This window comes from Rhineura floridana, chromosome 11 (assembly GCF_030035675.1).
Source record: "Rhineura floridana isolate rRhiFlo1 chromosome 11, rRhiFlo1.hap2, whole genome shotgun sequence".
Taxonomy (NCBI): Eukaryota; Metazoa; Chordata; class Lepidosauria; order Squamata; family Rhineuridae; genus Rhineura; species Rhineura floridana.
This window is the reverse complement of record NC_084490.1, coordinates 23764647-23773388: the sequence shown is the minus strand read 5'-3', so window position 1 is coordinate 23773388 and position 8742 is coordinate 23764647. Positions and strand designations below refer to the sequence as shown.

The window sequence follows — 8742 nt, the reverse complement described above, 5'->3', positions numbered from 1 at the left end:
TTTTGGAAGACAGTTACCATCAGCTCCAGCCAGAGTTGTAGCCCAAACCTCTGGAGGATACCAGTTTGTCAAAGGCCAACTTCAAGATCAGGAAAGGAACACACTGAGCTTCCCAAGAGGCCAAAAAGATGGCTCAGTTTGAGGCATTTGTTCTTTTTAGGCACAACAATGAGCAGCTCCTTGAGACAGATGTGGGGTGGGAGATGTTAACAAGGAGGCAACATGCAATAACCCAAAATCCTGAGTTTGCTGTATTATAAAATGATAAAAGAGGTGACAATCACACACATACACGACTCAATTTCTACACCAAGCCAAGGAGTTCTGCTTGCTTTAATTTTGATTAAGTGGGCGAGAGAGAGCAACAAGGCATTTGCCCCTCTTAAGCAACTGCACCTGTAAAAGGGGACATGCACAAATAAACCTGCATTTGAACACTGCACAGGTGAGAGACCAACCCAATGTTGCATGCAAGGTCATACAAAGCAGCTCATGTCACAACCGTAACTCCATATCCCTGAAACGCAGCCATGAAAGGGCCCAGAAGAAGGTGCCTCCTCTTTCCACCCCACCCCCTGCAAAGAGAGGGCGAGAGAGAAATTCGTTTCAGTTCCGTAAGATGCTTCTAAAGTCAGGCCTTTGTCACACACATACACACACACACCCTGCACTGTACAAGAGGATGCAGGTGTCAGGGGTCCCCTGGGACCCTTGTGCCCCATTCGCTTTGCTGGAAGCAGACCTAGCTGGGAACTACCCCCCAGATAGATTAACCACAGGTCCTTGGTACATCAGGCAGGAGAGGTATGCAAGACTCTTGAGCTTGGGGAGACGGGGTGGTGGTGGCTGCAATTTCCTGCCCCAGTTAGAGAGGCCTCTTGTCGTTTCCTGTGGTTTGGGGCAGGGAGGAGAAAGATAGCAACAGTCATGTGATTATCTCCCCAAGTGGGAGGAGATGCAAGGCGGGCTTGGTGTGACATCTATAAATGGGCCAAACGCCGCCACCTCCATCTCTTGACTTCAGCTGGCGACCGGTCTCCCTGGCTAATTTGACAGACTACAAGCAATTCAAGAGGTAGTGTTCTATGATTTCTGTGGGCGGATAGGATCCTTGGGTGGGGAGTTGGGAAGAGCAGAGCTACATGACTGAAGAGTCCTGGGTTCTAGCTGTGAATGCAAGAGGAAGAGCTAGGGTTGCATAGCAAGAGATCAGAACGCTGAGGCTCTTTGAGAGGGCACCATGCATCAGTGTAGTGGGTGAGTGTATGCTCTACAACTCCTGGAGTTCTATCATCATCTCTGGGAGGAAACAGCATAGAGAGAATGAGCAATCTGGTGTCGGAGGGATGGCAGTGAAGGATCAAGGCCGAAACGCCTGCATTCTCTTAGTCTCTCTCTTCCTTTAAAGAACAAAACCCATATTTTTAAAAGCGGCAGTAAGACTTGGGAGTGTTGGGGGGAGGGAGTTCATCAGCATGTAGGCTATTGATCCTAATTCCCCACCCCCAGGAGCATGCTTAGAGTGGGAAGCAAGAATGGGGAAGTTATACAAGATGTCACACGGAGAGCTTATGTAAGGGGTAATATGGCGGCTGCCCAGTCAGCGGGTGCACTCATGCTTGTTCAGGCCCTCAGCTGCAAGGGTTCAGAGAAATGTTAATGTGTGCCCTCTACAGTTAAGGAAAGAAAACCGACACCTCTTTTTAAGCCAGTAACTGTTGACTGAGCTTGAAACTACTCTCCTAATTTCTCTTCCTCATCTTGTTCTTGTTTTAGGGAAACTTCTGTCTTTGCAGAAACATGTGGAGTTTGGCAGGAATGCACATCCAAGCTCCCTTTGCCACAAAGGGGCTTTGATGAAACATGGCTGATCCGGGATCCCCTACTGGGGGTCTGCAAAGACAATTCCATTGCCTTTATGAATTCTAAGAAAAGTGCGTGGACCAAGGCAGCTGGTAAGATATGGAACATGAAGATCCTTTCTCCGCTTCTTGAACTGAAGTGGAATCTAAGTGGGGCAAGACAGGAAGGAGAATAAACACAATTTTAGGAGGTTATTTTCCATATTAGAGCACATGGGACCGTGAGGACAGCTGTGCTAAGGACGCCTCCTGCTGTGCCCAAGACATACTTACAAGCAGTGCTCAGAAGGCAGAAGGGCATTTTGCTAAAAAGCATTAGAGGTTGTGGGGCAAGTAACCTGAGCTAATGCATGAAGCATCCAGTCTAAACCCCCAACAGGAACTTGGTGAAAAGGGGTGGCGGAGAGCAGAGAGAAGACAGGAAAGCAGGCAAGAGATATAGAGTATAGATCAGCATTCGCCAACCTCGTGCCCTCCAAATGTTGAAACTACAATTCCCTGTACAGAACACTTGTGCTAGCTGGGGCTGATGGGAGTTGTAGTCCAAAACATCTGGAGGGCACCATGCTAGTAAAGGCTGGTATAGATCCATCTAGGCAAACAATCATACTCTTAATGCTCCCTGAATACCAGAATTTTGACAAAAGCTCATTTTTTTCTGTGAAAAAAGACGTATTTGGAAGGGGCAGAACCCATTTCTTCTACTTCTTTCCTGCTCTCTTGAAATTAAAAGTTCTTGCCACACATAATTGTACCAAACTAAAAAACTGCTATGCAAAATGTTTTGCATTTATTACAGAAAAAGTCTGACAGTGAAATCCCATGTGTCTACTTAGAAGTAAGTCTCAAGGAGTTTAGTGGAGCTTATTGCCAGATAAATGGGTGTAGGATTTCACCCTAAATATTATGAACAGCCCAATCCCCTGCATGTTTACTCATAAGTCAGTCCCCATTGCATTTAGCAGGGCTTATGCCCAAATTAAACACACACAGGATTGTAGCCCAACTGAATAGAAAGCCAAACACAGGCACCACCATTTTATGCCAGATTACCGAACTGAAGTTACAATACTATACAATCTTCCTCAGAAATAAGTTCCACTGCAATCAATGAGGCTTACTTCAAGTAAACACGCTTAAGAACTGGGATCCAAACTGGTGGTTCTTGATCTATTAATATATTAATAATTTTATCCATTTGCTCTTATCTTAATAGAGCCTCTAATTATCCTGCAATTTTATGGGAATATTAAATTTGCCTCAAATATAAAAACATACAGGTATATTAAAATAATTATACTGTATATAAATAGATATATTCTACTATAGATTTATTTTTTAAAATAAAAGAATCACTCCTAAGTTGTTGCAGTTACCTAGGGTTTTTAGAACCAAAACAGTACCAAATTGACTCTCTAAAATCTTTATTCTGGATTAAACCTAGAATTTCCCACTCCAACATACTATTAAGATGGGTATGCACAACATAAGGCGCTAGCAGAGTACCCTATATGGCTGGGTCTTGTGTCTGGTTTGGTGCGTCACAAGGAAACTTCCTGGGCTTTGTTGCCTACCCTAGTCTGCAAGTACAGGGAAAGATTGTCCAATACTGCAAGTAGGCCATGTTAGGCTTGCCCCACAATTGTGACCCACTAAACAAAACAAAGCCCAGTCATGTTAGGGAGCCTATGAAGCACTTGACACACCCATTCCCAGTTCTTACAGCCCAAGACTGGCAAACTATAAGGGGGCGGAGGGTTACCCCTGCCAGACCGCTATACACAATTGGCATGATTTGACTTGATGGACCATATGTTCTGTGGGTCCAGGTAAAAGATCATAAAATGAGTTACTACTTTAGGTAACTTGTCAAAATTGAAAGTTTGACAGATTATGTTACAGTACATTTTGGAAAATACCCATGGTTAAACATCAGTACAGCATTTTATTTGGGGGGGGGGGGCTTTTTTGTCACCGTTGCATTGTTCAGTGTAGGTGAACGTGTTTCTCAACCCTTACTTCTTCACTGTGTTAAAATCCACCAAGGAGCAAAGTAGGGCCCTCTCCATTACCTCCTTAGAGACCTGCCAAAGCTTCACATGATAAACATTAAAAAATAGAAGGGGACAGTGCTTAAACAAGTTTTGACAACATTGCTTGGGAGTACAATGGCTATTTTAACTGGTTTGGGGGTTGCAGTTTTGTAATTTTAGGGGTGGGGAGCAGGCAGCATAGTTTTGTTAAAAAATACACTTTCATTTTTAATATGAAAACCTGTATGGCCAGGAATCCAAAGAAGTGTTTTGCCTCATGTAAGGGGCTTGCATTGATCTAGTTTTACTTTTTCTTTTGTCATCCCTCCCCCAAACACACATGTAACTTCTTCCGCATCACCTTTCTCTTGCCCCAACTGTGACTTATTAAGCCAATACACAGCCCACTATATCACCTGTGGTGATGCATGTTTCTAGCAAGGAGGCAATGTACTAGCACCAAGGAAGAATGTATCCAAATTATTCAACCATGAAACTAGCTGGCACCAAAAATTAGAATTTTGAAAGTCACTGATGTGTACACCACAAAAAGAAAACTAGGGCTTGCCACAAGCCACATGTAAAATTTAAAAGTTGTAATGTTTAAGGGACTATTTTAAAAACCTAGCATAATGTATAGTTTAGTTCTAGAAATCCTCTACCCAGAGAATTTTCTCAATTTTAAACTTCAGTTGCTCATCTCTTTAAATCTCACCAGAAATAGCAGAGGTTCCTACAAAGACCAGCTCCAGACACTGAGCTACATATTCCAGTCTCCATAATACCTAAAACGAATACCTAAATTTAACTCTGGCAGGAAAATATAGATTTCAAGGTAAGAGATTAGAAATTGGGAAATGCAATCCCAAAGAACTCCCCTCACCTAGTTTCACTACTATGTTCTGCTTAGTTTCTTATTCAATTTGCCATCACTATTGAAAGTTGTTGTAACCTCTAACACAACATCCCCCAACAAATACTCTCATGATGTAAGCTTGCAAGACAGAAAATGCCAGGTGGTTACAGCAGAGAAAAACATTAGGATCTGGAGCAGAGGAGGGAGACTGTCTGGCAAGTGGAAGTTATTACAGGGGAGGTGTCTTTTAGTTAAAGAACAGAAGAGATTCAAGCAGGATACCTGGGTATGTCCCCAACTCAGTGCACTGGCCTCTGCTGGGTGAACCAGAATTTTCAGGTCTTTACTATCAACTTTAGCAATCAGCAAAGACAGACAAAAAGGTTAGGAGCTACATCTTCTGCTCCAAACTTTCCAAGACTTATTTGCCATGATGATGGAGAGGATTGTGTTCATATTGTATTATCATTGTACCTGGCGCTTTGTAGAGCACCAACAAAAAGAACAGCCCCTGCCCCAAGAAGGTTACAATCTAAAATCTGACACAATGAAAGGAGAGGATGAAAAGGGGAAGAACATGTATTAGTTGTATGCACTTACACTAAGTTTTAAGATAGGTAGGGGGGTTAAGCGGTTGTGCCAAAGGTTACACAAAAATGTAGGTTTTGAGGAGTAACGTGAAGGGAAGTATCACATAGATGTTCTGGGAAGAGAGTTCGAGGCAGAAGGGACAGCAAGGGGGAAAGAAGAATTTGTCTATGGTAGCAAGAAACCTTTGGATGGCAGGATACAAAAAGAAGAACACAGAGGCATTTGCTCTTCCAATGCTTTCGTGTTTACCTTTTACACTGGGCTCAGAATACACCTTGGAGGAGGAGGAGGGCAGGCTGAGGATACCACCATCCCGCCAACTGAATTGGAGGATTTGCCCTTTTTTCAAAAGCATCCAATGGCCATCTGAAAAGCTTAACCATGTGCATTCATTTTTGCTTCTTTCAGTTTTTGTCTGTGAATTCAAACTGAGGTAGTAAACACACTTTTAACTTTCTGCACACAGAGAGACTGGCCCCTTTCCAAATACAAGGAGAGAAACCAGTATGGAAGAAGAAAACGCAAATAAGTATTAGCAGATGTAAGGGAGTTGGAGTTTTTGTTTTCTGTACAGTTTTAAGTGTATACATAAGTTCCTCACACCTGCAGATTGAGTTTATTAAGTTTTGTTCTCTGCTTCCTAAAGCAGAATAAACCCTATGTAGACTGTGAGCCCATCTGGGAAGGATGTTTTTAACTCTGTAAAGGTGCTCTCTCACCCCAAACCCACAAGTCAAACCTCCCCTCCTGCTCATGTCTCCCTGTTATTTCGCAACCAGGGAGCTGCCAGCAGGTAGGAGTAGGGGAGATTATGTGGGGTGGGGACCAGCTCAGAAATGACCAGCAACAGATGAAGACAAAAACGAGAGCCGGTCGTGGCCCTGCAGCTGCACTTTATGGACAGTGGACTCATCCATAAAGTAGAAAGCACTACTAAACGCTCGTGTCCAAGTGTAGTGTTTCCTACTTTATGGATGAGTGTACTGTGAGCAACGGAAGCAACAAGGAGGAACGGAGCCTGGCACAGGGCTGGGGAGAGGGCGGAGAAACAGCAGAAGGTGGAAGTGTCACTGGAGGGGGGGTGTCATGGTTGAATACACATGGCTTGTCACATTGTCACTCAAATACAGGTGTATCCCCTTCCTTCCCCAAAAATCTTGTACATAACATTTTCAACTATAATGCTTGTAGTGTGTAACTCTGAACTCAAGTCAAATGGAAGGGTGGGCAGCAAGACTTGAAAGAAAGGGCATGTTGTATTGGCACCAAATAAGGATCTTCAAAAGTTATGCTGCCATTTCCTCACGACTTTGCTACATTTGCGCACAATACCCTCCAACCTGCCACATATCCATACTTGAATACTTTCAGAAAGTAGGAGTGGGAATTGGTTATGATCCCAATATCAGAATCCCTTAACGCTTGCTTCTCTGGTCAGATGTGCATGGAAGGTGCTCACAGACCCTCTCCATGACCAACATACCCTGAATGAGCTTTGTAGTTTGGATAACTGTGAGAACGGGCTTCTTGGGAGAGCAGGTTACTACCACTGCTTGAGGGTACAGTAGCTGTAGTTGTGGGCCTGAAAAGGGGAGCAGCTACTACTTGGTGAATTGAATGCTCACTTACATCATTAAAATAAACTGTCCAATTTTAAGAGAGTTGTGTCTTTGAATTTATTAACAAAGCTGGAGGAAGCTGGGGAGGGGAAGAAAGGAAAAAGGTTCACGTTTTCACAAATGTAGCTCGTTTTTTAAATTTCATTGAGAATCAGCACTACATACTTTCCCAACCTACAATGTAAAGATGTTGGGTTGGATCCAGAGCAAGTTAGTTGCACTCAGATCCCAATGAGATTGGTGTGGAAAGTTAGTCATGATTTAGTGAAGTCCTACTGATTTCAATGGGAACCAACCCGTTAAATATAATCAATCAATGCAATCAATGTGTGACTGAAACTGTGCCGCTCCTAAAGCAGATTCACAGCATCATCACAGCAGACTACAGGAATGCAGGCAGACAGGCACACACAGCGAACCAGGCAACACAGAACCAAACTGTAGGAGTATTCTGATCATTGCAAATCTCACACACCGAAATTCTTAACTTTCCATTTAAAACCAACAGTCTAAGTCTCAGTGATCGTGAAATTCCAGGTGAAATGAGTTGGCAGTTGCTAGTACAAGCAGGCATAGGAAACCTATGGTCCTTCGCACACAACTCCCATCATTCCCAACCATCAGCCATGCCGGTTGAGGCTGGTGGGAGCTGGAGTCCAACATCATCATCTAGGAGGCCACAGGTTTCCCGTTCCTGTAATAAAGGGTTAGAAAACAGGGGAAGGGGAGGTGGAGATATTTTAATAGCAGGAAAGAGAGGAATATTATGTTCCACACTGCCTTGCATCTCCATTTTAATCTTGCACTCAGCACTCCCACACCTTCCTTGGGGCTACTTAAGACCTGTGTGGCCTGAAGGAAAGCAGAAGCACAAGAAGCCTAGACCATGAAGTTCCTGCCATCAGCTCCTGAAGGGATGCTCAATTAGCCAGAGAACTACTGGGATTGCCACCACTACCCTTGCCCACTCCCTGGGGTTATTTAAGACCTGTGTGGCCTGAGAGAGGGCAGAAGTGACCAGGCCAGGAACCTTGTGCTGTCAGCTCTTGAAGGGGCCATCAGTTGGCTTAAGAACACTGTTCAAATTTTAAAGTTATAAACCATATTGGGTGCCCTGGCAGAGATAGTATATAAGCGTACTTAATAAATCTACTTATTGCCATGTCTCCAAACAACCGTCTATCAAATCATAGCATATGCACCTATATATTCTCTGTATTAAAAACCAGTAAAATGGCAGCTGGCAAGCACTTACTTCAATTGGGGAAATGGTACAGTTATTGCCAAGATCTTGCTATGCCCTTGAACTTCAACCATTTTCCAGCCCTGCAATTCAAAGTTGGCAAGATGCTATGCTTTCCATTTCATAATGAAAAACAGAGCCAGTTTTAAAGCTTCACTGGTTTGTCACGCAATAGCAGAGTGGAGAGGGGCCACAGAAGAGAAACTGAAGGGCACACATCAGGGAGGGAGTGGGGGAGGGGAGGGCATCAGGAAGTAACCTTGGGTTACATCCACACCAGACATTTAACACACTCTTATACCACTTTAACAGTCATGGCTTCCCCCAAAGAATCCTAGTAACCGTGGTTTGTTATGGGTGCTGACATCACAGAGCTACAATTCCCAACATGATTGGCATCATAACACCATAAGAACCTGATGGATCAGGTTAATGGCCAATCTAGTTCACCATCCTGTTCTCACAGTGGCCAATCAGATGCCTATATGGAAGCAGGACCTGAACACAACAGCACTCTCCCCTCCTGGTGTTTCCAGCA

General features: G+C 43.8%; 1 long non-coding RNA gene across 1 annotated transcript; it reads left to right on the top strand.

Annotated features, from left to right (window-relative positions):
* Window positions 1-1005: 1005 nt before the first annotated feature.
* Window positions 1006-6999, top strand: LOC133367248 (uncharacterized). The gene is made up of 3 exons (XR_009758551.1): window positions 1006-1075; window positions 1777-1955; window positions 5809-6999. It is a non-coding gene; the product is annotated as an uncharacterized LOC133367248 (long non-coding RNA).
* Window positions 7000-8742: the final 1743 nt, after the last annotated feature.